Raw genomic sequence first — 9,147 nt, 5'->3', positions numbered from 1 at the left:
AGATCTTTTTAAAAGCCACATCTTAACCCGAATATACATCAACTAATGAATGGATAAAAAAGTGGTAAATCCATATGATGGAATATTACTTGTCAACAACAACAAAAATCAAGCAGAAATACATGCTGCAACACAAATGAGCCTTGGAAACATTATATTAACTGAAAGGGGCCCGTCACAAATGACCACAGATTGTATTCTAGTTATATGAAATGTCCAGAACTGGCAGATCTATGGAGACAGAAAGTGAATTAAAGCTTACCTAGGGCTGAGGGGCTGGGAGGGCGGAGGGATGATAACTGATGGGCATGGGTTATCTTTCGGGGGTAATGAAAATGTTCTAAAATCGATTATGGTGATTCACAACTCTGTGGATACACTAAAAGCCACTGAATTGCACACTTTAAATGGGTGAATTGTGTGGTCTGTGAATTGTATCTCCATAAAGCTGTTTACAAAACCCACCACATTTAATTAGCTGGCTACCCCCTACAGCGCCCCAGTGTCCTCAAGGTAAAGACCCAGATTCTCAGGCCCAGATTCACCCACATCCTCTGGCTCTTCCCCAGGAGCAGTGGAAATTCTGCCCTTTCTAGATGCCCCGTCTCCCGTCATGCCTCTGAGCCTGTGGACATACTTGTCTTCTTCCTAATCCTTGTTCCACCTCACTCTGACTCATTCTTTATGGTCCAGCTCACCTGACAGCCTTCTCTCACCTTTCTTCTGATTGCTCATTTGTTCATTCATTCATTCGTTTATTCATCAAGTGATTATTAGGCTCCCGCTGTATACAAGGCTGTAGTCTAGGCACTGTGGATACACCAGCAAACAAATCAGACAACATCCCTCACAGAGACTGCGTGACTGTCTCACGAACAGTAGTGACTGAGCCCTTAGTGAATGTGAAGCCTCAAACCCCAGCCCCCACCCTGCCAGCCTCTGCTGGTTTCTATTGGGACACTAACCCCTCTGGACTTTCACAAGTTGATGGTAGGACTGCCACCCCCACATAACTGAGGACTCCATGGGGTCAAGACACGGGCCTGGCAATCCTGGGCATCAGAGCAAGGCTGCTGCTTCCACGGGTGCCTCCCTCCACATCTTATAGAGCCCTTGCTTAGCTCTGCTCCCACCTACCTGATCACTACCCTTCTTGAGCAAGGCAGGATTTGTGATGAGATGAGAGGGTAGGATGCCCACTGCCCAGATGGGTCACTGAGGCCCTGAGAGGAGAATGAGTGAACGTTTGAGGTCACACAGCTGTGGGACTGATAGGAAGCTGGGTTCTCTCTCTCCTCTGCTCTGGGCAGGTTCCTTGTGTCCTGGTCAGCTCTAAAGGCTGAGGATGGATGTCCCCCAAACCAGGAAGTGATTCCAGGCCCAGCCAGGACCATTGCCCTTGAGGCTGGTGTGGTGGGCATGTCTCAGGCTGGAGCAGCACGTGGCAGGACTACCATAAGGCAGCCGTGTGTCTCCTGAGCCTCCTTTGCCCTTGGCCTGGCTCAGGTGAGTCACACACCCCTGAGCATGCAGCTGTCCTCTGGGCAGCCTCTCCCCAGGGAGTGCAGTTTACAAGGGCAGCCACGGGAGCAGGGCTGCGAGCACACCTCCCCAGTGACTGGTTAATACTCAGGTGTCCTTTTCATGATGACATTGCTTCTGAGGCCTCAGAGACACGTGGCTCCTCCTTGTTCCTTTAGGTCTGCTCTCGTGGCAGCAGGGGCGGAGCTGGGTCTTCAGCAGGCAGTTCAGGGTATCTGAGGCCTCCCCGGAATCCTCATCCTTGGGTCTTTTTAGCTCATTTCTCTTTGCTCGCCGGGGTCAGGGCCCCGAGGGCTGGGGGATCACCTGCCTGGGGTTGTGTCCCTGTTCCTCTTTCTCCTGCTGCACCACGAGGCGGGGGAACTCCCATTACATCCTTCACCCAGTGCTTCCTGGGACTCGTCCCTCTTTGGGCACCAAGCTGTGGGACTGGAGGTCTCTTTCCAGCAGCCTCTGGCACCTAGAGGAAGAGGCTCACAGGACATGCTCCTGTTTCTCCGCTGCACACCACTAGGGGGCAGCTCAGAGGCCTCAATGAGGGTGAAGCTGCCTCCTCTGCACCCTTGGCCCCTAGCTGCAGCCCCTCACCTTTCCCCTAGTGTGGAGCAGCTGTGAAGGTGCTAAAGGGGTTGAGTGGTCGTTTCAAAGTCTCAGGATGTTGAGGGTAGGGATCAGGCTCTGCGCCCCTCCTGGCATTAGTGGTGTCCTCATGTAGCAGAGTGGTAACCCTGCAGGCCTCTGAAAAGCTGCCCATATGCACCCTGCGTCTTTCTCCATATCCTCTCTCTCTCTCTTTCCCTTTCTCTTGTGACAGCCCATCTTTCCCCAAAGCCATGACAACACCTGGGCCCTAGTTCTCAGGACATGATGGAGCCCAGCAGTCCTGGGAGGACTGGCCTTGGGAATGACACAAGGGGAGGATGGCAAGGGTTTCTCTCCATCCCTCCACGCCTTGAGCTTGGGCTCTTCTAATATAACCACCAATCCAGGGCATCCTGCATGGCATATGGGAATTTGCTTCACGCTGATGGTTTGGTGACCTATGGTTGCATGACAAACTAGCCTGAAGCAGCAGCTTCAGTCAATGACAAACGCTGATTCGGCTCACGGACCTGGAAGCTGACTGGACCCAGCTGTTGCTGACAGTCCTCCCTTGTGGTGTTCTGGGCCAGATACTGGCTAGGCTGGGGTTATCTTCAAGTCTTCCTCACTTTCATGTCTGGTGCACAGGCTGAAACACTCGGACAGGCAGGACTGGACACAGCTGGGGCTCCAGGGGCATCCCTCACTTTCTGTATGGTCCCTCCCTGTGGTCCTTCCAGGCTGTGGCTTCAGAGAGATGGACTTCTTTAAGGTGGCTGAGGACCCCCAGATCTATAAGAAATATCCATGTTTCTCCATCTTATATAACTTGACTTTTTTTTCCTGACAGTAACCTTAATGTTCTTGAATGTTTAGAGAGTTCCCACTCCGTCCTGCTATGAACTGCATAAGAACACGTCTTCTGTTAACTTGGCAATGAAGGGCATCCGGTCCAAATCCCTTCACTTTAACTCCTGGGTTTCCTCCTAGATCACAGAACTGATGGGGAGACATCTCCATTTGAAGACAGACATACACACACACCCCTTTGTCCCAAGGTTTTTCCCCTTCTTAACAACACTTTCACATCCTTTGGAAGCAATCTTTTTCCCTCTACATCTTCTGAGTTTATAAATCAACCTATCCAGGTGCCTGAGCCCTACAGTGTAAACCAGAAGTCTGCAAACTTTTTCCTAAAGCGACAGATAATATATTCTTTATGTTTTGTGGGCCAAGAGGCACAATTGAGACTATGATATAAGTACTTATATATGACCTGAATTATGGTAAAACATGAAGGATGCAGGGAAGACATCAGATTAAATACTACTTAAGGGGCTTCCCTGGCGGTCCAGAGGCTGGGAAACTGCCTGCTGGTGCAGAGGACATGGCTTCGAGCCCTGGTCAGGGAACAGGGATCCCACATGTCACGATTACTTGCACACTGTGATTACCTGTGTGCCGCAGCTACTGAAGCCCGAGTGCCCTAGAGGCCGTGCTCGGCAACAAGAGGAACCGCTGCAGTGAGAAGTCCTGCATGGCAACTAGAGAGCAGCCCCTACTTGCTGCAGCTAGGGAAAGCCCACACGCAGCAGCAAAGGCAGTGCAGCCGAAACTTGAGAGAGAGAGATTTAGGAAGTCAAGTCATCAAAACTTGGTTGTTAAGGTCGTGAGAGGGATGGGGAAATTGCAGACTAGGCCAAAGGGCACAGGAGCAACACCCAGAGGACCGAGGCGTGCTGCGTTAGGTGGAGTTCTCCAGAGGCAGAGCCTGAGATCGAGATCCATGTGATAGCGATTTATTGAGGGACTGCTATTCAGAGCAACCTGTACAACTGGGAGGGGTGGAGCAGGGAGAGGCTAGCGTTGGCCTGATCACAGAGCAAGGGCTTTGGAGCATAAACTATACTACATGACATCTTTCTTAAGGCAGAGGGCCAGAATTTCAGACTCTGTACTAGCCATTGCTTGTGGGCTGGCCCTATGGGGTATAAGTTCCCAGATAAGACAGTTCTTGACACCTCAGGGCCATTCTCTAGAGAAAAGGGAGCTGTGGGCTATGAGCCCACACTCACGGTAGCTCTGGGCTTTGGCCCTGCAGAGGGACGTGGGCAGAAAACAGAAGTGTTTCCTATAGTCCTTGCACTGCTCAGATCCACCTGCTTCTCACATTAAGCTGACCTTGTCTGCCTATTGACAGACCAGAGTCGTCATTGGTTTGGGTTGTAACCAAAGGATAGCATCCACCCTCACAGGGTGTCATCTCCAATCTGATACCTCAGCTGCATCTTGACGAGGCCGTTCTACCATCTCTCAGGTCTGCAGCCTCTGTGTGGTGTAGAACCTAGGATGATGGAGTCATGGCCACACCATTTTTTCTGTAACTCAGACCTCTAGTGTGCAATGATCTTGTATGAGAACCCACATCAGTGAATTAGACACTCTCTGAGCCCTCAGATAGGGCTTCCCTGGTGGTTCAGACATTAAAGAATCTGCTTGCAGTGCAGAAGACCTGGGTTCGATCCCTAGATTGGGAAGATTCCCCTAGAGAAGGGAATAGCAGCCCACTCCAGTGTTCTGCCTGGAGAATCCAATGGACAGAGGAGCCTGGCGGGCTACAGTCCATGGGGTCACAAAGAGAGGGACACGGCTGAGCGATTAAGCACGAGTCCTCAGATAAGGGTGCTGGCCTCAGGCCCTACAGGACAGAGAGGCAACCCCTTACCCAGAAGGTGTATCAGTTTGAGTCAAGGTGAATCACCCCCGTTTCCCTGACAGAAGGGGCCCTATGTAGTAAACTTGCACCGAGTGGTTTGTTGATCTGCTTGTGGAATGTTATTGTATCAGGGGCTCAGCTTCGGTCTTCATGGCTGACAGGTTGGACTTTCAGCAGTGGCAGTAGCTAGATCAGCCCTGATGACAGGGAGCCTCTGCTGCTGGGCTCATGCAACTTGATCTCTATCTCGCTGTCACTCCATTCTCCATGACACTTGCTGGAAGCCCATGTTATGCAAAACACTAGACAGAGAGCAAGGGACGGGGACAGATTCTGGCCGATCAGCTGGTCGAGCCGCCCTGCCTCCTTGGTTGTTTCGTGCCTCTTCTGTACTGGACACTCCCTGGCATCTGATAAAATGTGCTCTGTGGGTCCTCACATTTTCCCCAGGCTCACAGGTCTAACCACATACCTTTTTACCAGTCCTCCCATCTCAGGTAGGCCATTCTTGCTCTTTCCAGTGCATGGTCAGGACACTTCAGGAGCGCTGAAGACCCAGAAGAGGGGATTGTCATGGAATCCAAGACAAGGGAGCTTCAAAGCAGAAGCAGCAATTATCAAAGGTAGCCGTGAGGTCCAGTCTCCAGACCAGTGAGCTAAGCCATCTGCCCCTGCCTGTGAGCACCTGTACATCTTTTGCTTAGTGACCTCTCCATGCAGAATAGAGGACCAGGCGTACAGTCTGAACCTCTGCCCATTGGAAGAACACTCTCTCACTGTCAGTCTTTTGGCCCCTTAAGAGGGGCTGCAGGGCAGGCTCTGCCCACACGGGATTTGTACCCACATATCAAGTGGCCTCATCTGTGAACCATGTTTAGGAATCTTCCTTGTCTGCCAGCTGGTTATAATACACCCTCCAGGTAGCAATAAGTAACTGCTGAGGGGGAAGCATTGGCACACCATCCTGATTTCGCGTCTTGAGGGGTCTCACTGCTTCCCTATCAGGGACCTGACTTTGGTGTAGGAGAATGGCCTAGATGGCGTTTCTGAGGTTCTGCTGCTCTAACGATGAAGTCCTTGCCTCATCTCACTCTGTCTGGCTCCCAGCCGCGGAGAATAATTTTGGTGCTTCTTGCCAACAGTTTCTGTGGACTCTTTCACTTTGTTTTGAATGGCTGACGGAGAGATCTGAGACTATTCTTCCCTTTTTTCAATGAATCAGTGACACTTTGCAATAGCCACACAATTCCATAGTCTTAATAGTTATTCCTTCCACCTACCCTTCAAATGCGAGAGACATTGCAACAGCTGGCACAACCCCCCACCCGTGTGCCATCCCAGTGCGCCACAGGTGAAGATGGGAGTAGCAGATACACAGCTGCCCCATGCCCACAACTGGCACCAGGGGTGGGACCTCATTCACGTCTAGTCAGTGACCGCCTCCAGCATCCTATTCCCGAAGGCCACCTCCCAGGCCCCCTCCTGCACCCACTGTCTTAGTCTGGTTCCCTAGGAGCAGAGCCTGAGACAGGCCTTCAGATTCCCGTGGTTAACTGAGGGAGTGTTCTCAGGAGAAACCTACAAAGGAGAGAGTGAGGGCAAAAAGCAGGAGAAAGAGCAGAAGAAATATCTGGCCTCAGGTGAAGTCCAGCCCCGACTGGATCCACAGAGGATGCTAACCACACTGCAGTAAAGGCTGTCATTTGGTGGCTTTTAGTAATCATCTTTGAGTGTGGAATCCTTGGCAGGGGTGCACGTGTGTGTGTGTGTGTGGGGGGGTGACCTCCCAGGCAAGGAGGTCCCTGTCTGCTGAGGACAACTGTCCTGTGAAGAGAAGTGAGTTGCTGGCAGCCAACATCCTCCAGACCCTTAGGGATTGGTGCCACCAGCCAGAGAAGGGGAGCTTGACAGACTTCCGCTGCTCTTAGTGACGATGGAACCTGTGAAGACAATGAAGACCGCCGAGTCAGGGGACTTAAGGAGTACCAAAGACCCAGAAGAGGGGATTGTCATGGAATCCAAGGGAAAGGGGCTGCACGGCAGAAGCGACAACTGTCAAAGGCAGCCCTGAGGTCCAGTCTCCAAAAGGGGGGCAGATTTGAGAAAACAAGGGGTCATAGGTGAGCTTGTGAGAGAAGTTTCGGAGAATGTCAGAGACGTTGGCTGCATGGTGTCAAGGATGATAAATGGTGTCAAGGATGATAAGCGATCAAGGAAAGATTGAGAAGTCTGCATGAGAATGAGCAGAGAGGCTGGACAGCCAAGGGTGGGGGTGAGGCTGTTAGACCCACAGGCTTAAGCTCCAGGCCTGCGGAAGGGAGTGGGGGAGGGTCCGGGAAGGGGCTGAAGTCCTTCCCAGAAGAGATGGAGGTGACAGTTTCAGAGGCTGAGGAGGGACTGGTCCTGACTGGGGAAGGAACACCACATCCTCTGGGCCTGGGCGGAAAAAGATAAGTCTGGGGGAGGAGGAACACAGGTTAGTGGGTGGGGGAAAGTTAGTGGGGGTCTATGTGAGGGTGGGGTAGCCTGCTAAGCAAGGTGGGCATGGTGTATCAGGAGGCTGGAGCTGAAGGAGAGAGACATTGGTGGGCAGGTAGGAGTTCCTGCCCTGAGGTCTCAGTGAAGCAGGAGATCCTAATTTGTCCTTGAAGCTGCATGTGGGGCTGAATAACTTTCCCTACCAGCACGCTATGGCCTTATGTGGAGGGACAGTCATTTAGCAGAAGGTGGGGGCTCTGCAGGGTGGGTTGGGAAGAATGGAAACCCAAGATGACCCATGGGCTGAAGGATATGCTGAAGATGTGTGAGGGGACAGAGGAAGCAGAGGGTAGAGAGCAGTATGGCAGGAGGCTGAGTTCCAAGCTGCTCTAAGTGAGGCCCTTCCTGGGATTTTCCCATTGGCTTCTCTCACTCTAGGCCCACGGAAGGAAGCAGTCGGTCTCAGGAGGAGTTAGAGGGGTGGGGTGGGTGGGTCTCCATGCAGCCTTGCTAGGCGGTCACCTGACTATATTAAGCTGTATCCCTGGCTTCAGACTCTGAAGCTAGAACAGCAGGAAGGTTTGCTTTTTATCTTAAAGTTAGGGGAGCATACTTCCCAGCCTCTCCCTCCCCACCCCCTGCCCACTTCCTGCCTTTAAGGCAATGGCATTTAAACTTTTTGTTTTTAACCACAACCCACAAGTAAGAATTAATTTTACAGCATGATTCAGCAGACACAGACACACAATTGCAACAAAAGTTTCATGATACAATCGGCACCCTTACTTTGTAAGGGTGCTCTTTGTATTTTCTATTTCAGTCTCATATATTTCTTTAAAAAGTGCTTGTCACAACCCACCAAAATGATTTCATGAGCCACTGACAGGGCCGTGGGAAAGCTCTGCTCCAGGGCAGTGGGGAACTGGGGGGCCCTTTGGGAAGCTGTCGTCGATGCCACTCATCCCTCTTCCAGGAGTGTCGGTTCTCAGAGAAAACGCCTCTTGCCCGCAGAAGGCAGTGGCCGCGGGATTCCAGGTTTAATGTAAGCTCTCCTCCTCCCCTCCCCTTCCATCTCCCTCCAAGAAGAAAAGCTGGCCACCCTGGAGAAGCCCTGGAAGCAGGCGACTTCCTGGCCCCCAGTTCTCCACGGGCAGTTCTGTGCCTGATGACACCCTGCACACGTCCTCCTGGCTCACTGGGGCACACACACACCTGCTCACATGCAGATCTGTGCTCTCTCCTGACACACATTCCCCCCACCGCCCCAGCCACCATCCCCCAACGTGGACACATACACTCCGGGGGATATACTCTGGGGTGCCTTCCTTCTTTGGACTCAGCCTCACACTGTCTCTGTGGAGGGAAAGCCACAACAGCCAAATTCTAGTCTGTCCTATTTTCTGAGGCCAGAGCTGAGAGAAGAGGGGAGCTCTTCTGATGCTGGGCTCTGAGAATCAGATTCACTTCCCCGAAGTTCAGGAGGAGACATAGGAAGGGAAGCCAGTTGTGTGTCTGAGGCTGTAAGGACAGTTAATAGAAACAGGACCTGGGCAGTGTCTGTAGCAAAGAAGCTTATGTAAGTTGCAATCATGGGCAAGAGAAGACTCAAGGTCCCCCTTAAAGGGGAAGGGGGCGAGGGTGCTGAGAAGTGGGGTGGCCAGAGAGAGGTGGTCAGAGGGACAGCAGCTGTCTTAACATGATGAGATTCCTGTTCCTAAGACCAGAGAATCCACCAGGGGCTTGCTATCAGAGCCCAGACAGCACTGCATAGCCTTTGAGTCACACTGGGTCTGAGTCCCAGAACCCCCTACTGGGCCTGGCACCATTCA

Source organism: Ovis aries, chromosome 25 (assembly GCF_016772045.2).
Source record: "Ovis aries strain OAR_USU_Benz2616 breed Rambouillet chromosome 25, ARS-UI_Ramb_v3.0, whole genome shotgun sequence".
Taxonomy (NCBI): Eukaryota; Metazoa; Chordata; class Mammalia; order Artiodactyla; family Bovidae; genus Ovis; species Ovis aries.
The sequence above is the reverse complement of the archived record's forward strand: the minus strand, read 5'-3'. Positions refer to the sequence as shown.